General features: G+C 33.7%; 1 protein-coding gene across 1 annotated transcript in view; it reads left to right on the forward strand.

Annotated features, from left to right (window-relative positions):
- Positions 1-8,754: 8,754 nt before the first annotated feature.
- LOC149799071 (uncharacterized) overlaps positions 8,755-22,860 on the forward strand; it is a 38,153-nt gene continuing 24,047 nt past the window's right edge. Inside the window, exon 1 of the mRNA XM_089958053.1 lies at positions 8,755-8,904. The gene's annotated coding sequence lies outside the window, so the exon portion shown is untranslated. The remainder of the gene's footprint in view (positions 8,905-22,860) is intronic.

Raw genomic sequence — 22,860 nt, forward strand, 5'->3', positions numbered from 1 at the left:
ATAGATCTTTACTGTCCCTATATTTAACTAGAATTTCCTTAATTTCTCTAAATTTTCGCGGTGTTTCTAATATTCTACTTAATTTGTTGTTTTGGTAAATGTCTTTTCTATGCCTCATTGAGGGGCGAAACCAATATATATATCTAAAGACCGTCCCTCGATATGTCAGGGTTTGTTTTTAAACTTTTAAATCTATTAATAATGTTTGTATATTTAACAGGTAGCGGGCTGGGAATTGCTAGCCTCCCTCACTTTAACTTGCTTTATAAATAGTTTCCTTTTTTATGTAATGAGTTTTGAAATCCCATACGTAGTCTATAATTCGATTGTCTAAAATCTTTAAAATATAATTTTTAACGTCGAAAGATTTTGTAATATAATTGATGATGACTTACATAAACGTCTTGGCCACTTGGGCCCATTCCATAAGACATAGTGGCGTAAGCGCCAAGATATTCACATTTTCATTTATTTTGCTTTTTATTTGGTTATAAATTTCCGTTTTTTCATTTTGGGCAGAGTATATTCCTAAAGCGTTGACCATTTCCTCGATTCGTTGTGGGGGTAACCCAGGGTGATTTCCCCTCCAATTTCCTATTTTTAGAACTTCTGTTTTTCCATGATATATTCGGGATCCCGAAGCCTTACCAAAGTTTTCAATTTCCTTTATAATATGTTTGAAGGAATTGGAATCAGTAATGAAGTTTGTGCAATCATCTGCATGTTGAAGCATTTTTACTTCTTCTCTTATATTTGGAACTTTGATTCCCTCAATCTGTTTATTTAGTATTATTTTTATACTTAGAATTTCTATTGCTATTACGTATAGTAGCATAGATAGAGGACAGCCTTGCCTCACCGATCTCTGGATTTCAAATTTTCCTGTACTTTCGCCATTTACCTGCACATTGAAGTTATTCCGCTGCACAGGACTTTGGTCCATTTTTGGAAGTTAGTTCCAAATCAAATTTTTAAAAACCTTTTGTATATAGTTATGCTTAAATCTGTCAAAGGCTTTTTTTCCCCGGCCAAGAAGTACTATAGCACCTTTTTGACCAGAAATATTTATAAAATCGATAATTGTTTTAATACTTAAAATATTGTTTTGACTATCACGCCCTTTAGCTCCACATGTCTGATTTATATTAATGATTTTATTCATGCCTTTTTAACCCGTTCTGCTAAAATCTTATATAGAATGTTATAGTCTGTATTAAGGAGGGAGATGGGCCTCCAGTTTTTTTTTTAGCTCTTCCCTATCCCACTTTCCTTTGTATGTTAAGGTAATTATTCCCTCCCTCATACTGCTGGTTATCGTATCATTTTTAATAATATATTATTGTACAACCATTCTAGTATAGGCGACAACTCACCACAGAATTTAATATAGAATTCTGCGGTGAGTCCATCTCTACCTGGCGATTTCCCTGTTGCTAATTGTTTAATGACACTTGTTATTTCATTTGTCAAGATGAAACCATCACATAAGTCTTTATGTTCTAATCATATCATCTCGCATTATATTTCCTTTAAAAAATCATCTGTCACATTATCTTCTATTATTTGAGATTGATATAATCCGCTACTTTACTCCTTTATATAATTTAGAATTTCCTTTTTGTCTGAAATTTTCCATTCTCCCCTATCTTTAGACTATCTAAAGTTCCCCCCTTCTCCTTAACTCTTCTCTTTGATATAAGCCTTCTGCTTTCTTATATACTTGTGTAAATTTTCCGGCTTTAATTTCTTTTCCTTTTTTTCCATCTTCTAATATTTTGCTTAATTTCCTTTTTAAATTTTCCTCTCTTTCTGCTGTCAAATTAGTTTTAAGTAAGTCTATAATAATGACTTTTTCCATTTTAAGTCTGATCTCATTTTTGAATATATTAATGCTTTTTTTGTGGAAAATTTTCTTTAGTTGATCCCATTCATTGATGATATCCCTATTTCCTTTATTTATAAACTCTTTTATTTCTTCTTCCATTCCCATTTACCCCATCTATTTTTATGTTTTATTTCTAATCTAAAAATATCAGGTTGTGATCTGAAATTTTGAAATCTATAATTCCTGCATTTTTATATATATTTTTATCAAAATTGATTCCAAAACATTTGTCAAGTCTACTTCCTTCTCCTATTTTATATTCATACGAGAATTCTTTTCTCAGCATATTCAATTTTCTATATATGTCTGTTAGTTCATGAGATTTTAAAAAATATTCCATTTCAGGTTTAATTCTAAGATCATTTGTTGTTAAAGGACCCTTCCTATCTATTGAGTCACCCACCTAATTAAAAGTACCCCCAAGTATAAGATTTTCCATGATATATTTCTCTAAATATTTTTGACAATTTGTCTATAAATTGTTGCTTTAGGTATTTCTTTGCCGGAAAGTATACGTTAACTAAATGAATATCTCCAACTACTATGTGTAAAAGTCTCCCTTTAAAGAAAATTCCCTCCTCCTTCCTTTCCCATTTATATCCTATTTAATTTGTAATTATTACTGCTGCTGATTTCGTACTTTGCGCTTTTAACAAAGACTGGAGAGTGAGAAAGGTCGTGACTGACAAGCCTCGTGGGGTGACAAATAATGTAACCCCTTGACTGGGATTTCCTTGTCTCGGTCCAAACCACAACATATATTCTATATTTCTCACCCATGCTACAGAAAAATCTAGCTGTTTTGCAAACCTTACTTTTCTTATCTCAATCTAGTCATTTCAGACCAGTCGTCTCAGTCAAGGTGTCCACGCTCAGAACTACTTTAAAAAAAAGAAACCCTTGTATTCTGCTGTGCTTGATGTAGTTGGTCTACAATCAAACAACACCATCAACGACAACAGCAACAACAAATATATAAAAAGGCATAGTAACTTAAGGTCAGTCCAACTTTGAGAACACACCATACAAAAACATTTCGAGAGAGACAAATATATACACGCATACGATGTCTTGCTTTTTGGTATTATGCTAATTCTTTTTTCTATTTCTTTTTGGAGGGTGGTCTCACCTGTTTGATATTTGCAGACCAGTTAGGGACGCCCTCCTGCCCTACATGTTTATGGTTGCTATATTGTATGTGTTGTTATAATGTATGAATTGTTTTATTATACAGGTTTGGGAAAGTGTCATTAATTTTTCAAGAAATTGTTATTTTAAGTTTGTTAAAAAAGAATGTTAATTTTTTATATATTATATTTTCATTCATTTCTTAAAACAAAAATTATTTCCATTTTTTAAATTTGTTTTTGTTTTTGTTTATTAAATTGATTTTTCATTCGAAACATTCACCAGTGTCTAACAGGTATTCTTCTGCCATTCTCGCTTCTTCTTCTTCTTTTTGCCGTATTATTTTTCTCTTCTCCTTTCTCTGTTTGATTCTCGAGTTTCTGTGTTTGTTGTGTTACTGATTTTTGTTTATATTTTCCGGTATTTTGCTTGCCTGTCGCAGTGCTCTTTTGTGTCTTCCCTTCTCCAGTGTAAATTGTTACTTCTTTGTTTTCGTTTACCGTTTTTCTTCTTTTGTTTTTGTTTTTGTTTTGGTTAGTGGATTTACTAGTTGTGTTGGTTCTGGGATCGATGCTTGTTGTACTAGAAGCGTTGTTTCTGTTTTCCCTGTTGTTGTTAGTGGTATTTCTCATATCTGTTGAGTCTTGTTTATTCGTTGATTTTGATGCATTTCTTTGTTTGTCTCTGTACCAGTTCTTTCTGGTGATTTCGGTGATGTTGTTGTTCTTGTTGGTGTTGTTGCTTTTGTCCTTGTTGTTGCTGTTGATTTTTCTGCCTTTGTTTTGGAGTGGATTTTTCTTGCTGCTGAAGTTGCCTGTTCTCAGTTACCATTGTTGTTTTTGTTGTTGTTGTTTGTTCCTTTTTTTGTAATTCTCTAATTTCTGTTTGCGTCTGCTGATTTGTTGGGCATTTAAAGGGTGTATGTCCTGTCTTCTCACATCTGTTGCATTTGCGGTCATAGATACATCCTTTATGCCATGTTTTTGCTAGCAATCCATAAATGAAGAAAGCTCTCTTTGTTTCTTTCAGTTTGCTTTTCTCAATTTCTAATATTCCTATCCCATTATGTACTGTTGTTAGAGGGATCTTTGCCAGTCTTCCTATCCCATTATATACTGTTGTTAGAGGGATCGTTGCCAGTCTTCCTATCCCATTATATACTGTTGTTAGAGGGATCGTTGCCAGTCTTCCTATCCCATTATATATTGTTGTTAGAGGGATCGTTGCCAGTCTTCCTATCCCACTGTATACTGTTGTTAGAGGGATCGTTGCCAGTCTAGATGTTATTACTTTTATGCTGAATTCATGCTAACTCGTACCACACAGCATGGACAATTTTATGGTACAGTACATGCAGGCGCAGCTCAGTACATTTTCAGGTCAGCGTTATTGAATGTAGCTAAATCTACCTAACTAGTTTTAAACACTTTGTATGAAACAAATTATATACTGATAGCTACATTTAATGAAGCTGACCTGAAAAATCACTGTGCTATAGATAGAATAAAATTTTCAATGCTGTGTGGAATGAACTATAACATAAAACACTGATCCATGCATATATACTATAGACATATACACTTGATAGCCTCCCAACTTTCTTAACAACTACAGAAAACTTAGAAACAGCCAGAAATGTGTTTTGTCAAATATGCTTTATTCTACTTTTGTTAAGCATATCCATTGTGCCCCAGTTGAATGAAAATATACTTACAATATTTAATGACAAATAATGCACTTACCAGCTAGAATGAATCATTTATTCATCAACACGTACAGCAATCCATAAACAAATTACCCGGTATCACCTGCCATATTTCCAAGACAGAAAAATACATTTTCAAAGAATCCGTGAACTTGAAAATTTAGCACATGGTTATCCGCTAGGGTCCGTATTTGGATTGTATTTTATACACGGGGGTTACTTTACAACACAAGTAAGTCACAGTTTCACCTCCTCCAAAGAAAGGGAGTGTTATATACGATAGTGCCACAGATCACTAATTACCTGTGAATAACCTGAATAACCCAAGCACAGACACCTATGCTACATGTAACTTTTCGTTAAAATAATTATAGGTTACTGTATTTGTATGGGATAATATACACACATATTAAAGATACCCAGACTCATAATTGCGGTTTTAAGTCCATTTACAGACCAGATAAGAACAGCGTGGCTTTGTGTTAACAGTTTAACATGTTCACAGAAAGGTAAAGTATATGCAATCTACATATTCACGTTAGCTTTCATTTCGCTTTGGCATGCAAAATAGTAAGATCAGATATCTTAAGTTTACTAATATGTCTGTATATTGTTGATTTGATGGTTGTTGGAGGACAGGAATTGTGAAAACACAAACGTTTCCTTAATCTCGAGGAAAGAGTTTGAGCCATGGAGTTCAAAGTATTTCCATGTATCTCCGGATATAGATTTATCGCAGTCCATTCATGTAAGAACATTAGCAACAGGCTAATCATCTAGGACATATTCAACACCTTGAAACCAAAATACCATTTTGACTAAAATTGTATGTTGTGGTACAGGCATTTATATTATATATTTGTGTTGCCTGATTTAAATGTATATTTGCTTGAAGCGAGAGAATAGCGTACTTCATTCACTGGTTGAAAAAATTTTGTTTATATATAGGGTGATGAAAATGATGCTATCTTGCGTGATGGTGGTGTTATTTAATTAATGTAAGTTAATATTATTTAAAGTTTCGTTGTGGATGCGGTAACGACACCATCGCTTGCTGAATAACAAAATTTACTTTTTTTCTTTTATGGACTCGGGCGGTAAATCGATATTATCATGTCTGAAACTGACAACATATAGTGTTCAAAGTGCTGTTGATGGTTCATTTACATGGCATAGTGCATCACAGCAAGGTGTTTCTGCACCGCGCTATATATTTATTGCTTTTCAAAATGTTGTACGATTAAACTCTCAAAAACGTATAATGATATTTGACAAGTTTGGAATTAGGGACAAAACTCTATGGACGCTAGGATATGATATAAGGAGTCATTGATCGCAAAGATTAATTATTGCGGATATTGATATTAGGATTATTGATGACCGTATGGAATGGTCAAATTTAGTTATCTTGCAGCATCTAGAGTTAGGAGAATATCTCAGCTACGTTGGGTTATCATAAATTTTACAGAAAATTTCGAAGACGACAACGAAGTTTCTGTTGATGATATAATAAGAAAACAATTAGTTATTAGCAGTGCAATAAAAAATAAACGCAATTTTGATGTTAAATTTATCATGACGTTAAAACAATAAAAGAATAATCATTGTACGAGCTGTAACACGGCACTGTTGTGGCAGTATTCGATTAATAATCCAAGACAATTTACCTTAGATAGAATTAGTAGTAGTCTTGGTTACACAAGCCAAAATGTAATGCTGACCTGTCTTGAATGTAATCGACGTAAGGGTGCTGGCACGTGCGCTAGTTTTCAAAATGTGAATGCGATGGTAATAGTATATCTTCAGGAATTGTAATTGTTCACGCACAAATCATCGTTGAGAAGCAGTTGAATCTAATCTGTATACTGTAGGTATACCCGTGGATCTTACCACGTTAGACATTGTATGTGCTGTAATACTCCAAATAAGATCAGTCGCTCTTTTTTACCACCTTCAAGGTCATGAGGTTCATATAAATACCTCATAGTAAACTTACCTGATACTGGTTGTTTTAAAACTTGGTATGTGTTTTTTGTGTAATTGCATTAATAGGTTGCATGGGAGTTGTTCGAGTAATTTCATTTTTTAACGCAGCTATCACACTTCGTAATATTGCGACCCATTCGCGAGATCTTTTATCTTTCTGAATTATTTCCTTCGCATATAAATATATCCAGTTAACCGCTCAGCAAGTATTCTATTAAATCGTTCAACAACTTCCTGATAGCGATGAATTGCGGTATGTCCTCGTCTGATTTTGACATTATGTTATTTTTTCAATGACGATACTACACCAAGAAATTCCTTGCCAGGATTAACCTGTAGCAGCCGTGCAGATCATTGACCACCCGTTCAAACGCAGATGCAAATTCAGTTGCTGTTTTAGTTGATAATGGTTATGCTTCTTTAAACCTGCTTGCAACGTCAATGACAGTTAATGCGTATTTGTACGTTGATTGACGTCTACCAATTCTGATAGTATCGTTTGGTAAAAACAAAATATCTGCTTGATGAACTTCATTAGGAGTACTGACATTAAAATATGAGTACCGAATTCGTTTAGTAAATGGTAGGTAGATCTGCCATATTGCCTGTCGTGCTAACCACGCTGCGGCGGCATAACTTGTAACATTTCTACATCAGCGAGTATACTAATCTCTGATCTACCTTTACAATATCCTCTTGGGCTATAAAAAATAGATTCCATTATTTCAATAAACGGTTGATTAATTACTAGCTCCGAATAATAATTTACCTTTCATCGCAGATCTTATCAAGAAATTAGATATTGATTCTTTTAAACATTTACTTTCTATGGAATTTGATGCATGAATCAGCTTCACATCTGCAATATGTCGTTGTTGTACATCTTTACTTTAATAAGCTATATCAATAATATGACATGCTTTATCAATACCGTTTATTGATATTCACCAGGTCTTGCTTGATATTGCTCATCATGTCGGATATCATGTCGGATACCAGGACCACAATGTGTTTTTCTCCCGGATATTTAGCCCATGGAGTTCCTGGTAATTTTTCTAATGAAGTAGCAATATCACCACCGCGAGTAAAATTACTGGTAGAAATAAATTTATATTTTTTGTACCACATATCACAGATGTTCCTGTGAGTGCAGACTTTATATGTTTTGTTATTATTGTTGCTAGTCCACGCGTGGATATAAATGCTCTACATCGAACGCAATAGTGATCCATATTATTTGGTATATTTATATAACATGGATGTCATTGATTTCTCAGCGACACGAAAGCAAGAGCCAGTCAAACAACATCCAGCCCTACCAAACTATATCTGAATGATAATAATCGGTTGATCTGGAAGTGGTAAGACGTAATTATTACTTAATTTGATAATGAGATGGTTAAAATGGGATAAGTTGAGTATATTATCTCCGTCGTTTGATTAACAGAGATGCTACGATGTTCTTAAAGATTTTAATGAAAATGCAAAAGTGTTGGACGAAGATGGTGATGACATTATTAATTTTATAACTGATATTGCTGAAGCACCATCCGTAGACGACATTGATGGCTTTATTATTATGTATACGATGATGTAATGCTGGACAAACAATCAAATCCAGTTCGAATATTTTCTCGAGGCAGACACAAAAACACGAAAGTAATTTATGTTACTCAGCGGTACACACAATTACCTAAAGTTTTCAGAGATAACTGCAATAATTTAGTTGCGTTTAATGGTGTCGATACACATACTGTGAAATATTCATTAGACATGGTGTAGTGGGGACATGGACATGATTCAGTTTAAAAACTTCTTTTCAAAAGCACAATCTACTACACACGGATTGATAACAATAAATTTACATGATCATTGATCAGGATATCGTACAAGTCTCTCTTATAGACAAGACATGGAACGTTTCTGTAATCCTGGCAAAAACTCAATGCCCATCCCCATCACTCTCATGATTCTGCACTGAAAAGATAAAATGAGATCCGGTTCAAGAAAATACTAACAGCCTGATCTTGTTTTCTTTCTATAAATAGCTCTTTCTTCCAGTACAAAGTGCATACGTTGTTGCTTTTGTAAAATTACATCAGCCGTACCATTATTGGGCCACTTCTTCCACATTCTGGTTAAGTACGCAGTGCACTCGTAAACAGATAGAAGAAATCCATAGCGTAGAAAGGAGATACAAGTACGTATATCAATTTTCTTTCATTTTCAAAGATTTCAATCTTATATATATATGTGACATTAATTACGGAAATGGTTTTCCCTACATTCATCTAACACCGATTCTTAAAAGCAAAATCTATTAGCAAAATGAAATGTAAGGAGTAGAATGGGAATTACGTCATTTCGTTTATGTATTACTTTTCTCTCATATCCAGAGAAGCCGAACTTGAATTTATGTGATATTATTTATGTTGCTTACAAATCACCAATTCTTAAAACAAATATGTATTAAGAAAAGGAAATGTACAAATGTAAATTCAAACTTAGCTTCCAGCCATATTTGTTTGCATTTAGAGATAAAAAAAGTTCAAATCGGTCCACTGCGTCTAATCTTAAAAGGTGAGGGGCAGATTTCTTCAAAAATAAAACCTCATGATATTCTTATCTCTAGCAACATGTGAAAGGTATTTACGCTGCTAAACAGCTTCTGATAATTCTCTATGGTAGAGATTCGCGGTAATGCCGGTATACCGCGTTATTTATATCTGGTTGAACGTAGCACGGTACATGTTTACTGTACTGGTACTTCGGTAGTTTCCGTCAGCAACGAATGTACTCAAATTACCGAGTAAACACGTTACGAATGATATCAAAAACATATTTTCATTTTTCGTGACTAAATAATTGCCAAAATTATTACTTGCTTCTTTATGAAATATTGTTGTCACGGATTGATTTTTAATGATAGAAATATAATTATATTTAATAACCTTTAATCACATTTGATAAGTATTACATATGCCAACATGGCGGCCGGATGGGATGGCGTGAAAAATATCGGAAGCAAATCGGACTAGAAAGAAGAAGAAGAGAATGTCATTTTTGATAGCATATGTTTATGTGTTTAGTACATGTATTCTTTTGCAAGACCAAGAATCATTCTGGATTTTTTTAGCATAGTTATTCTGTTCTTTTTAAATTGTTATGCCTCAAATGCATTAGATAATTTCTCTTCTGCTGAGTGAGTGTTGTTATATTTATTCTCTCTCCCTCCCTCCCTCTCTCTCTGTCTCTCTCTGTCTCTCTCTCTCTCTCTCTCTCTCATAAACATATTGTCCCAGGTGCAAGCGTCCCAGTTGAAGATTCCCAGCCCATAATAGCAAAAATGTAGCATGTATATTTTAGGCTTCGCTGTCAACACTTCTAATTTTAAGGGCTATTGGTAACTAACAATACAGTACAGGTGGGTTGGGTACTGTATTCTGATTGTGAACATATGGCTGATACATATGGCAATATTGATATCCGGTTTGTTTCAGTTAAGTATCGTGCACCATTTAGCAGTAGGTGTGCGAAAGAATAGCTTATAATAAAAACAAATTCCAAACACTTTTTATTCACAGACTTTGATGCAGTGTACACCGATACTGAATCTGTATATGTGATGAAAATGAGATGACACTGACACTGCTGAATACTCAATTTAGTGGCAAGGAGAAGTCGATTTCGAAAACATTTTTGGAGAAATTGAATATGAACGCCTTTACTGCACACACTGTTTTGCAAATAAAATGGATTCTAGACAATACTAAACAACCTTGACAGTATTTCCTTTAAAAAGCAAGGTCCGTCGGTTTATATTGGCCAAAAGCACCATTTTATGATGACGACAATAACACATTTCTTCGTGGATTTTGATATAATTTTAGTCCAAAACATTATCATGTTCCCCAAAATCAAGAAGTTGGAATATTCATATTTTCTCCTCACATGTCTTTCTGATCCTGCTGAACTGTATGTTACACAACAGCTGGTAATTACGTTTTTAGATCTTAATTAATTAATACATTTTTTTATTTAAATTTCTCTCCTAAAATGGGTCCAAGGTCAAAGGTACGAATTCTAAAATGTTGGTCTATATGTTCCCTTTATGTAGACCTCCATCCACAGTAAACTGCCTCATTGTATCCTGGTTTCTAACGGTACTGATGTCTCTGCAAATGACTACACTGTAAAACAACTAAAATATCCAGTCCAGTGTTCACATGTCATACCAAAAGATAACTAGTTATCACAAATACATAAAAAATATCACAAAATCACCACTAATATATAAGCATATTTGTACATGCAGGTGGAAACTATTTTCCTATCGTGGCCTATTCGACACAGCGTAGAATCCAATACTGGAAAGCACATGGGTATATATATGAATACATGTCAGATTCACCGTCATTAAACATGTTGCGATATACTTCTTGGAACCTTAACGATTAGTAATAATCGTGACAGACAGCATAACTGAAACATCTTGTAAAGTATGCAGCTGCTGACGTAACTCATCATCTTGCAACTTGTTTTTCAAATTTGTGTTTTTCTTAATTTGATTCACACTCTTGCTTCTCACACACTAGCGAATACGCAAACCACAACTAGAATAGTTCTTATAACTTAAATTAAATTCCATATACATCCCATTTATACATCCATTAAAGGTTTATTTAGGATACATAGCTAATGTCAAGTATTTTCCATTAACGTTAGATTGGTATGAAGAACGAAGGAATAATATAAATTTATGGGGTTAATACTTAAGGAGGTACATGCCGTGAACAATGTGATGAACAGAAGTAAAATGTAAAAAAAAACAACACCAAATCAATCATTTTATAGTGTGTATATGAGAAATGTGTTTCAATTAATTTTGATAATAACGGTACCAACTATAACACGGAAAGTTTGATAGCCATCGGGTTACATGTATGCGTGTAGTATGGCTGTCAGTCACGGTATCTGGTTGACTGGCAGAAGACCAATATGTTAACCACCATTGCTCGGCGTAGTTATATTTACCACGTACATTGTACGTAAGACTCAGTGTATATGAAAAAAATAATGCTCCATGGATCTTGATTGGTCTTCATACAATATGATTGCTACAATGCAATAGCTCAATACTATCTCAATACCTTCATCTATTGCGGGTAAAATATAATATCACATTGTCTATTTTCGTTCAAGTAAATACACTTTCCGCAAAACAGACCGTACTTAAACATGTCAATGTTTTTTAAAACTAATATTATATAATTGTTAACTCAGTACATACTATACGTGACTATACTAAACCCACCTACCCGTTAAGCCAATTCGCATTACCAACAATCCTTAATCAACAAGTTTTGTAATGTCAGCACAATTCCTTTGACTGGTTGCCAGCTGTGGCCTATCTAATCATCCACATTTCGGTATAGTTTTTAGATGACAACTTGTGCAACAGTTAACATACACAGAACGAATTCCTCTACTGTAAGTGTAATTTACTGACCATTTAATTTTAGGGGGTGGGGTTGTTGCAATATTCTTTTGATCAGAGATAGCTTTTGTTTCTTTATTTCAAGATAATTATTTTTCTTCAACTAAAATAATGGAGATAGTATGGTGTCATATAGATTTAAACCATTGTAAACTATTTTTGGTAGCTATATGAGATCCGGAAATGGAAAACAAAATGCGATGTCTGTGCCACAGAAAATTAAATTGCTGGTCCCCGATATAATTACAGTATAATTTAGTACAATATCACAATATCGCATTATATTCAAATATAACGCGGTACAAAATTGTTCAGGGTACACATTTTTACTTAATAGTGACTGGGCTCATTTACAAAGGCAATGTATCATGCTAGCACCTGTATCATCGAGTAAATGGTTGAACAATAAACAATTGATAAACTTCCTCAAAAGCGTGCATTATGTCCCAAAATCCAATGTTTTATTTGAGTGCTTAACTGCCTTTTTCTGAACAGTTGTCAAGGAATGAGGATTTTATTAAATAAAAAGAAGAAAAAATAATGTACATTATATTGCTTAAGGTTATTATCGGTGCAAAGAGGACATTACTAAACTGAGTCATTTCTCCCAGAGGAGTAACACGAAAGAAAATGTTTTAAAATTATTAAAATTACGTTGAAGACGTTTCTAAAATACAATTAATTTCATAGTATTTTTGTCTGATATGTCTACCTACAGAATCAGTCTATAGTATTCTTACCTTTCATAAACTGAGGACTAAGACGGGATCCATTAGTGATTCGATATGATCTCTTAGTGATTCGATATGATCTCTTAGTGATTCTATATGATCACCTTCAGTTATGTTGAAAACTTTTAAAATGGCATTACTTAATCTTTCAAAGTAAATTTCATATTCCTGTATTGTTACAAATCCATGATTCTAATTTATTCATTGGAGGAGCTTTATTAAAATGTATACGAACATGAGTGTCCGGGATAACGTCCTTCGTAAGTACGACGAATTCTGCAATGGTTGTCTAGTGTAACAAATTCTCCCGGTTGCTATAATTTCATGTTAGAACTGCAGTCTTAACCGCTTCCTCTTTTGCATAATTTTTATAAGTCCGTCCAAAGAATACAAAACCAAATAAATAAATAGCAGATAGAAGATATAAAAAGTAATCCCTATGTTGTTGATATTAAAATTATCAAGCAACTAAAACAGTCAACGTTTCTCTTCACAAAGGCTTTATTTAAATCGCAGGTGTATATACATGCGATTGCTATTTTTAGAATGGCAAACCATATTAATTTACTGTTTTATTTGCCTGTTTGTCCGAATAGCTGCTAATTTATATTTTTCAAACTGTTAAACATAACAAAAGTTACATACTAATTCACCCAACAATAACAGACATTACCTGACTGACAGGTATATGTAGTGACCGACACAAAAATCTGGGTAGACGGGAATCGATAGAACGCAGCTAAAATAAATGCAAAGTGGAACACGAGACTAACGTTTAAATCTTTGTCAGTGTTTAATCTACCGGAATACATCACATTTCTTCACGTCTAGTTAAATTAAAGAGCAAGTAACAATAAAATGTTTAATCGGTATGCCAACATTAGAAATGGAGCCATTATTAACCAGCCAGTGATATACACAGGAATATTTTTGTCCGTATAACGATCTAAGATGTTTTGTCTAGTACATTCCAGAAAAGCACAATAGGTTAAAAAAATATTCGAAAAAAATGAGATGCAAAAGACATGACTGGTACTAAACCTGCTTCATAACCTTCCTCTTTTTGCAATATTTATTTGTCCCTACAAAAGCTTCAAAGGCAAAGTATAATAAATACAACACACACAGAGACACACACACACTCACTCATATATATATATATATATATATATATATATATATATATATATATATATATATATATATATATATATATATATCTGCCTTTCCCTTGGAGGAATTACAATTAGCATAACCCTTGAGCTCTCTAGTATCCAAGACACAAGACAACACAATGTGTTTAAATACTGTTTTAATTTGAAGGAGAAATCTCTTGAAATTAGGGTAAAAAGCTGTAATAAATGGAAATACAACCATTACAAAATATGAAATTACTGCATCAACATTAGATTAAAGAAAGGTATCCGTAATACTGAAACAATCAACATATATCGAAAGTAAAAGGTTCCTTATGTCTTTCCATCCTTTTAAATTTACTAATGAAATAATGTCCAGTATGTGCTCCATATTTTGAAATTCACTATAAGGTACGTTTTCATTAACATCTGTACCCTGGCTTAACGAAGATTGTTACTAAGAGGGTTTTAATGATGACACAGAAGAAATCTTTATGATGAATCTGACACAAATAAAGGGTATCATATGCACTCGCAAGCCACGTGGCACTGCGTATTGTTATCCATTTCTATGTTGGAACTGATTGTCATTTTCAGTTAACATCCTTATCGGAAATTAAAAATACGAGTCATTGACAATAATTCACAAATTTACTCACACTGTGGTGGGCTTCAGATTCAACGAAAAGAGTTGTGAAGGCACGTTCACATCAAGTCCTACTGGGACACACAGTAGGACACACACAGTAGTGGGACACACTTACAAATACGGTACCAACAGCTGCCTCGTTTAGCGCTCAGCATATATATATATATATATATATATATATATATATATATATATATATATATATATATATATATATATATTAAAATATTAATATGAATATATGGCATCTCAATTTACTAGTATAAGAATGTTTAGAAATGGATGCTGAAAGCCCATATTAGTAATTTATTAATTAATAGGAAAAAATGCTATAAATTAAATTAAAAGTAACTAAATAAGTATGATAAATAAAAGAAAACAACAGTAACACAGAATGATATGATACAAAAAAGTCCCAGTAGGACCTGCTAAACACACAGCTAATGGGCACTGATTGCTTAATAAAACGACTAAAGCTCATTTGTATTGACGTCTTTAACACGTCCATAACAGCCTGATGTTGTATCTGAGATAATATATTGCTTCTAGCTGCAGGCTGTTTCAAACTCTTGGACTCTCACAGTTAAAAGAAAGCTTACCATATCATCTGGGTGGTAAGACGGTTTTCATGATATATAATTAACAATATCAGGCGTTCTGTTTAATCAGCCAGATATGGAGTTTGAGTGTTGTTTTTGAATACATAATATGTGAAAATGGACTTTGTTAGTGTGGATGTCATGTGAACCGAATTGCATACTGATGATGATGGCAAAAATAAGCTACTTAAATGTAATTCAGACAGGCTGCTTTGTTTACTACTCATTTACCCGCCCCACCCAATCTTTCTCTTTCTATATCTCTCTCGTGCCAACTGACGCAGACGCGTGTATATTTTGCAACACAGAGGTATTCTATTAACTTATTAAGCATTTATTTGAAGAAACTTATACCTGGCCGTTGAAAGCAGTAAATGGTTCTGTAGTCGAAACAATTACTTTTGATGTAATATGTAAACGTCGTCCTATCGAGAAACAACACTGCGCATACTCAGTTTGCATCCTAGCTCAACCGCTCCGGTGGCCAAGTGGTTAGAGCGTCCGCCTCGGATGCAGGAGGTCGTGGGTTCGATCCCTGGCCGAATCCTACCAAAGACTTACAAAAATGGTAAAAACAGCCGCCTCGCTTAGCGCTCAGCATTAAGAGGTTAGTGTTAGGACTGGTCGGCCTGGTGTTAGGATAATGTGACTGGGTTGAACATCATGTTACATGTCTGCGTCATGATTTCCCAGTGCTATACATCACTAACAACTGCCACATTGCAGACATCGTAGCGATGTGACTGAAAAATGGTCAAAAGCTACGTTAAAATCTAAATCACAAATCGCATCCTAGTTCAGTAAGGTTACCACGTATTCAAAATACGCACTTTCTTAAATCAAGCAATACTCCAGTTACTTAAAATAGAAGCACATGCAGTCAATATTCTTAATTAAAAAAAGAACAAAACATTAAAACCACACCACACTTCTATAGTGTATGATTATTACATTATAAACGATAGATGTTAGCACTCGACATTTACCGGAACGTGTTATGGTAATGTAGTGTTAAAGTATCATACGGGCGCCCGTTTTTATTGTACGCTCTTTGTACACTAGCAGAATTGTTCTCCTTCTCCGATAAATTTACGTGACGGTCATTTACCTCTACTGCGTCACATGCATTTATCTGTTTGAGTCTAGCTTGTTGCACATGCAGTTGCAGATCATTTTATATAGCTTTTCTTGGTAACTTTTTTTTTTAAGAATCTATTGGCGTTAACTTTACTGGGTGGTTTAGAGAAATATTTAGAACTTTTCAAAATCCACTTCATCAAACATAGAGGGCAATTATTCATTAACATATTTATAGAAAAATGATAACATCAAACGTGACATAGAACCTTTGGATATGACATTATTAACAAACTGAGTTTGCATCAACGAAGTCCTGAAGAAAACATTGAGAGGAAGTTGGAAGGTAGGTTCAAAATTAAACAAGGGCCAAGACATTTTGCGAGAAATCAGTGTTAATAAAACTTGAACTAGGTCTTCTTAAGGTAAAGTCCTATACCTAAATCTGATTTTAATCTACGCAGTCCTTCAACCGTTATTAAGTGGAAAGCACGAAAGTAAATTTGATTTGACTAAGTTCAATGCTTATACAACCTATATTATGAGAATTTTTTGAACTGTACATGTTTTAGTGTTTTATTATATGGTGGAGGTCGTTGAACGCGAAGGTCAATATAATATTTTTTACATAATACTTTATCCATGACTTGTTTTATTCCGACTTAGCGAAGATGTACAGCATCATTGGTGACAATATGCAGTATTTGTTATAGCTTTTACAGAGGACAGCATTGTACAATGTGTAGGTTTGAATTGTTCCAAAATGTTTAACTTACAACTTATGGTCACTAATGATACAAAATCATTTTGTTTATAAAATGCTCTTACATTCAGTCACTTATACAGTTTCAATAAACGGTTGTGTATTTTCACTGGTGAATAATAATAAATAAAATAATACACGTTTGAAACCAAATCTCTCACCAATGGTGGAACTATTCCATTTTTCTAGTCTTGTGTCCAAGAGAACTCTGGTTCAGGACGAATCACTATTCCAAAACTATTCAGCTTTGGAGGACAACATACCTTTTGAAAAAACTAATGTGTCCCGTCCAAAGCTTTACTTGTCCCGATTTAGCTTGTAAATATTTTCATAATTTTATGGTGTCTAATGTTTTTAATGCTGTCCACGTGCAGCAAAGGTAATTATGTGGCTATGCATGAATTGTTCTTTTCATTATTATGTGTTACATTATGTGCTGCAACGAAATATAGACATGTCTAGATTGCATGATGTGATGTTGTATAAACATGCAATTTCTATTTTTAGAACTACCAATTTTATTACTTTACTGTTTCATTTAGGCTGTTTGCCTGAATAGCTGCTTGTTTATATTGTTTAAACTGTTAAACGTAGCGAAAGTGTTTCACTACCAGTACCAATCCCACTAACAATAACAAACAGTACCTAACTGATAGGTATTTGTAGTCACCGACACACACAAAACTCTGGGTAGACAGGAATCGTCAGAATGAATATAACAAAATGCAAAGTGGCCGACGTGAATAGTGCTTTTTTCCTTGTAAGGGTTTATTCTACCGGAATATATCACATTTATTCACGTATGATACAATTAAAGAGAAAAACTGCAAAAAGTATGTTTAATCGGTATGCCAACATTAGAAATGGAGCCATTATTAACCCGCCAATGGCATACACAGGAATTTGTCTGTCTCTATAACGATCTAAGGTATTTCGTCTAGTCCATTCCATAAATGCATGAGAGGTAACAAGCGAATGATGTGATATATTAAGCATGATCAGACCAATATCTGCTTTATGACGCCCTCTTTTTGCAATATTTATTTATCATATGTCCCAACAAAAGCTTCAAAGTAGAATATATAGACCATGTAGATATCTATTAAAACAACTAATAAACCGTATTTGCATATATAACACCTCATAGGTGTACATGTCAACATGTACAAGTATGACGAATGTGTATAAAGATGCATGCTGAAAGCCCATATTAATAATCCATTAATTAGTAGGAAAGGAGGAGCTATAAATTAAACTGAAAGTAAATAAATAAGTATAATAAATAAATAAAAAACAGTAAGGAAGCATGATATGATACAAAAAACTCCCCAGTAAGACCTGATAAACGCACAGCTAATGGGCACTGATTGCTTAATAAAACGACTAAAGCTCATTTGTATCGACGTCTTTAACATGTTCATAACAGCACGCTGCAGTCTCTGAGATAGTGTATTGTTCTAATAGATTGTGCAGGCTTTTTCAACACTTGGACTCTCACAGTTTATAGAAAGCTTACCATATTATCTGGTTGGTAAGACGGTTTTCATGATACGTAATTAACAGTATCAGGCGTTCTGTTTAATCAGCCAGATATGGAGTTTGAGTGTCGTTTTTGAATACATAATATGTGTTTACTGAATTACGTACTGATGATAATGGCACAAATAAGCTACTTAAATGTAATTCAGAGAGGCTGCTTTCTTTACTACTGGCTAATTTCCCCACCCCCACCCCCCATCTTTCACGCTTTGTCTCTCTCTCTCTCTCTCGTGCCAGCTGACGGAGACTATTGCATATATTGCAATTTTGCAACGTGGAGGTTATCTATTAACTTATTAAGCATTGTTTTGAAGAACATAATACGTGGCCGCTGACAACAGTAAATGGTTCATTGCTTTGAGATAATATGTAAACGTCTTCCTATCGAACAACAACACTGCACGTTCTCAGTTTACATCCTGGTTCAGTAAGGTGACCATGTATTCAAAACAAGTAATTTCTTAAATGAAGCGATACTTGAATTACTTAACATAAATGCACACCCACTCAATATCCTTAATAAAAAGGGCTAAACGTTTAAATCAGACCACACTTCTATACTGCATGATTACCACATTATTAACTATAGATGTTAGCACTCGATGACACGAAATTTGCCGGAACGTGTTATGTATCATGTAGGAATCATATCTCTGGACAACAAGGGCATGCGTCATGTGGAAGTAATATCTCTGGACAACAAGGGCATGAATAACTCCTGATATTATTTTCACGGTATTTCCAGGTCCAAGCTCCTTGAATTCCATTTTTCTAACCTGTGTTCTGGTAATTTTGTTTCTCTTTTTCTATTTTTCTTTTACTTATGGAGGCAGAGCACCATCTACGTTTATCAATGATACATACATTTCTCTCATCGTAACTGCGGACAATATACCTGTTACTCTAGGATTTCACGGTATGGAAGTTCCATTAAATACCATTACACTCAAGATGACTTGACGCTACTCGTACGGGATGCTTACAGTTAAAAGCTAATGAACATATGAGGAGTTAATCGTTCTTTTATGTTTGTAAGCATGTTGTGGGTGTATCACACCCCGACATTTCACACACGCTTTCGCCACACAGCTTTTACAACCGGAAAGGAACGCACCTCGAAGTATACAAGTGATTAATTCTCAAAAATATTTCCTGCTAAAATCAGTTCCTTTCTACATAGTATCACACTGAAATTAGTACTCCAATAAAATCTTTCAATTTAAATATGAAATACTTAACCTGAGTTACTGTTCCTTGGGATTAAACAAACTGATCTCTCTTATAAAGAGGAGGCTACAAATCGTGGTATCTCAACTGACAAAAAGTGATTCAGCCAAACCATTCTTCCAAAATGAATATCCTACAAATGGAATCAAATTGTCTTTTTTCATATCCAATACTGTATATATTGTTAATGATAAAGGTTGAATTGACACACTTTCGAGCGGAAACGTTAAGCTGTATTATGTTGTGACTAGTTTGGGCTGAATTTTTATTCGTGAAATTATTGAATTAAAGTGATTGTTTACCTTGAAAATACAAAAGTGCTCTGATTATTCTGGGACATAGACATTTACGAGAATTTCTATGGAATTCAAAAACTTGAATATTATTTTTTGCGATTCAACAAGAAACTGCTGACACATCAGTACAATGCTGACTATTACAGACGTCATCGCCTTCCATCTTGGATTTTCATCGGATTTTGAACGGAGATTCACTTTGAACTTCTCATTAGTAGGACTTGTGTTTTTAATTCTTCGATTATTTTTGGATTTTATTAGTAAAGCCGTTACTTCAACTTTCTAATTTTTCATTTTATATTTTAGGGAAATAAATTATTTGTTAAATTCTATAAAGCTTGTCGTCTTCACTCTTTTCTGTTACTTATTTTAATACGATTACACACTCGTAACAATGCCCACCAACTAACGGCCAAAAGATTGAGGACATCAAACGCTGTTTCTCCAGGAATGTCAACTTCCAGGTAAGAGTCGTCGAAGGACAGAGGAGAGTTAAAAAAGCTTTTTGTTTGTCGCAATCTCGAGATAAAATAAGACGACTTCTCAAAAGAGAAGACAACAAGCAAAATGTCAGTTTGGAATTGGCTATCATAAAACGTGCAAATCAAACAATGAATCATACAATCATGTCCAAATATACAACCGCATAAGAACATGATGGGTTTTAAGGCTACGACACGCAATGTAAACAACAACAACAACAAAAAATCCCACAACAAACAGAGCAATACATATAAACAAAGTGCATATGGCATTAAAAGGTCGGAAAGGACTTTGTTAACTCTATTTGAACAGAGGAATACCTGAGTATATATCAGAATCAATTTGGAAGATTAGAAAGCTTTCAGTTAAAAATACTGATATATGAACGTTAAACCTACAATCTATCTAATGGGGCGCGTACCGCATCAAATGTGTGACAAACTAGACAGAAAACTAGATGAGCAGAAAAAAAACTAGACATTAATGAGAGGATACAAAGACCTAGTTCATGTATATCTTCCGTGGTTAATGTTCCAAACGAAAATAATACATACGGTTATGTGTCGACGTGAGGAGGGCAAACCAATATAAAAAATCAATGTTTTGGCATAAGTGGTTCCACTGAAATATATGTCATGCAACATATTTTGCAGGCATGTGAAGGGGAAAACAATGTTATAGATAGTATTATTGTAAATGTAGACTTGATAGTACTAGAAATATTGATGGAAGCAATTAGAAGATATCTTACTGCTTGTGATACTTTCAAACAAAATCTGCAGGAAAGACAAGAAGCACAAGTTGAATATGCAGAAGGTAAAGAACATTTTTTAAAACCTGTTAGAAAGTTTACTGAAAGAGTTGCAGAAGTTACTGAAGGTCTACTTCCCTCACTAAACAAAATGCTGAGCAAACTGAAAAGATACAAAAAATAACCAAACAGACAAAAAATCTCCCAGCTGGAATTGTTGCATCTTAACCTCCACCGGCTCCTGAGCTTGAAGAAAATATACTTGAAGGTGCTGTTGGTGGAGAACCAGAAGCAAAAACATAAAAAGGAAGAAAGAATTGTTTGATAAGTTTACCCCAGAAACAATTAATTCAGTAAAAGGATTTGTAAAATTAAAAGATTTTGCTGCATTTGCTGCTATGAGTTGTAGTTATGGAGAAAGATATTTAAAACCTGAATATGCTACTAAGCCAGTGTCAAAAGAAACCTGGCTTAAACGGCTTTTTTGAATACAAAAAGATGATAAGCAAGTCAAAAGTGATGATCTTGATTATTTAGCATATTTAGATGAAATAAATAATTATTATTTAGAGATAGATCGGTAGTTAAATGTAAAAGATTGGCTCATCCTCCTAAACCTGAACCTTAAATAAAATAAATTTTAAAAAAATACAACTTCATCAACCGGACCCTAAACAATATTTAGGGCAATAAAGACTGATAATGAAACAACAGCATAATGAAGTTAAAAATAATTTTATACATGAGGGTTAATCAATTATTAATTTTTTTTAAAAATATGATGAAGTAGCAAATATTGCTGGAAAATATGAAGAACCAGATAGATATTTGAAATTTGAAACACATTCTTTGACAGAAGATGATTGGATTAAAAATCTATTTTGTGTATATAGTCGTTATGCTCCTATTGATGAACAAGGTAAAGAAAGAGATCTGTTTTAACAATTTAAAAGTAAAATAGAAGATTTAAAACCGGATATGATAAATCTTTATCAGAAGCTGATTGGATTTAAAATATCTCTTATCTATAGTAATCAAACTTTTCTTAAAGATGATGATAAGTATTTTTCTGAAATATTTCAAGATGAAGTAAGAAAAAGAGAACAAAGATATCACGTTTTTTAAATATCTATCTCATTCTTCATATTTTGCAGTAATATCAAAAATTTCTCTTGCTCTTGCAGTCACGATAATATCTACATCTCTACTTGTAAATTGATCCCTAACATTAACTGCAGTTCCTATTTTGGAATATTGTTGTTGTTCTTCTATTTTGCTCTTAAGTTGTGCCGGTATATACAAGTTTTATTTCGGGTAGTGGTCTTAAAGTAAGACGAAAGTAATTATAATAAAAATGTTTAACCGTATATCCGATCCAGCGTTTGTTATGGACGCACCAGTTCTTAAA

Source organism: Sinohyriopsis cumingii, chromosome 5, assembly GCF_028554795.1.
Source record: "Sinohyriopsis cumingii isolate HCF-2022 chromosome 5, ASM2855479v2, whole genome shotgun sequence".
NCBI lineage: Eukaryota > Metazoa > Mollusca > Bivalvia > Unionida > Unionidae > Sinohyriopsis > Sinohyriopsis cumingii.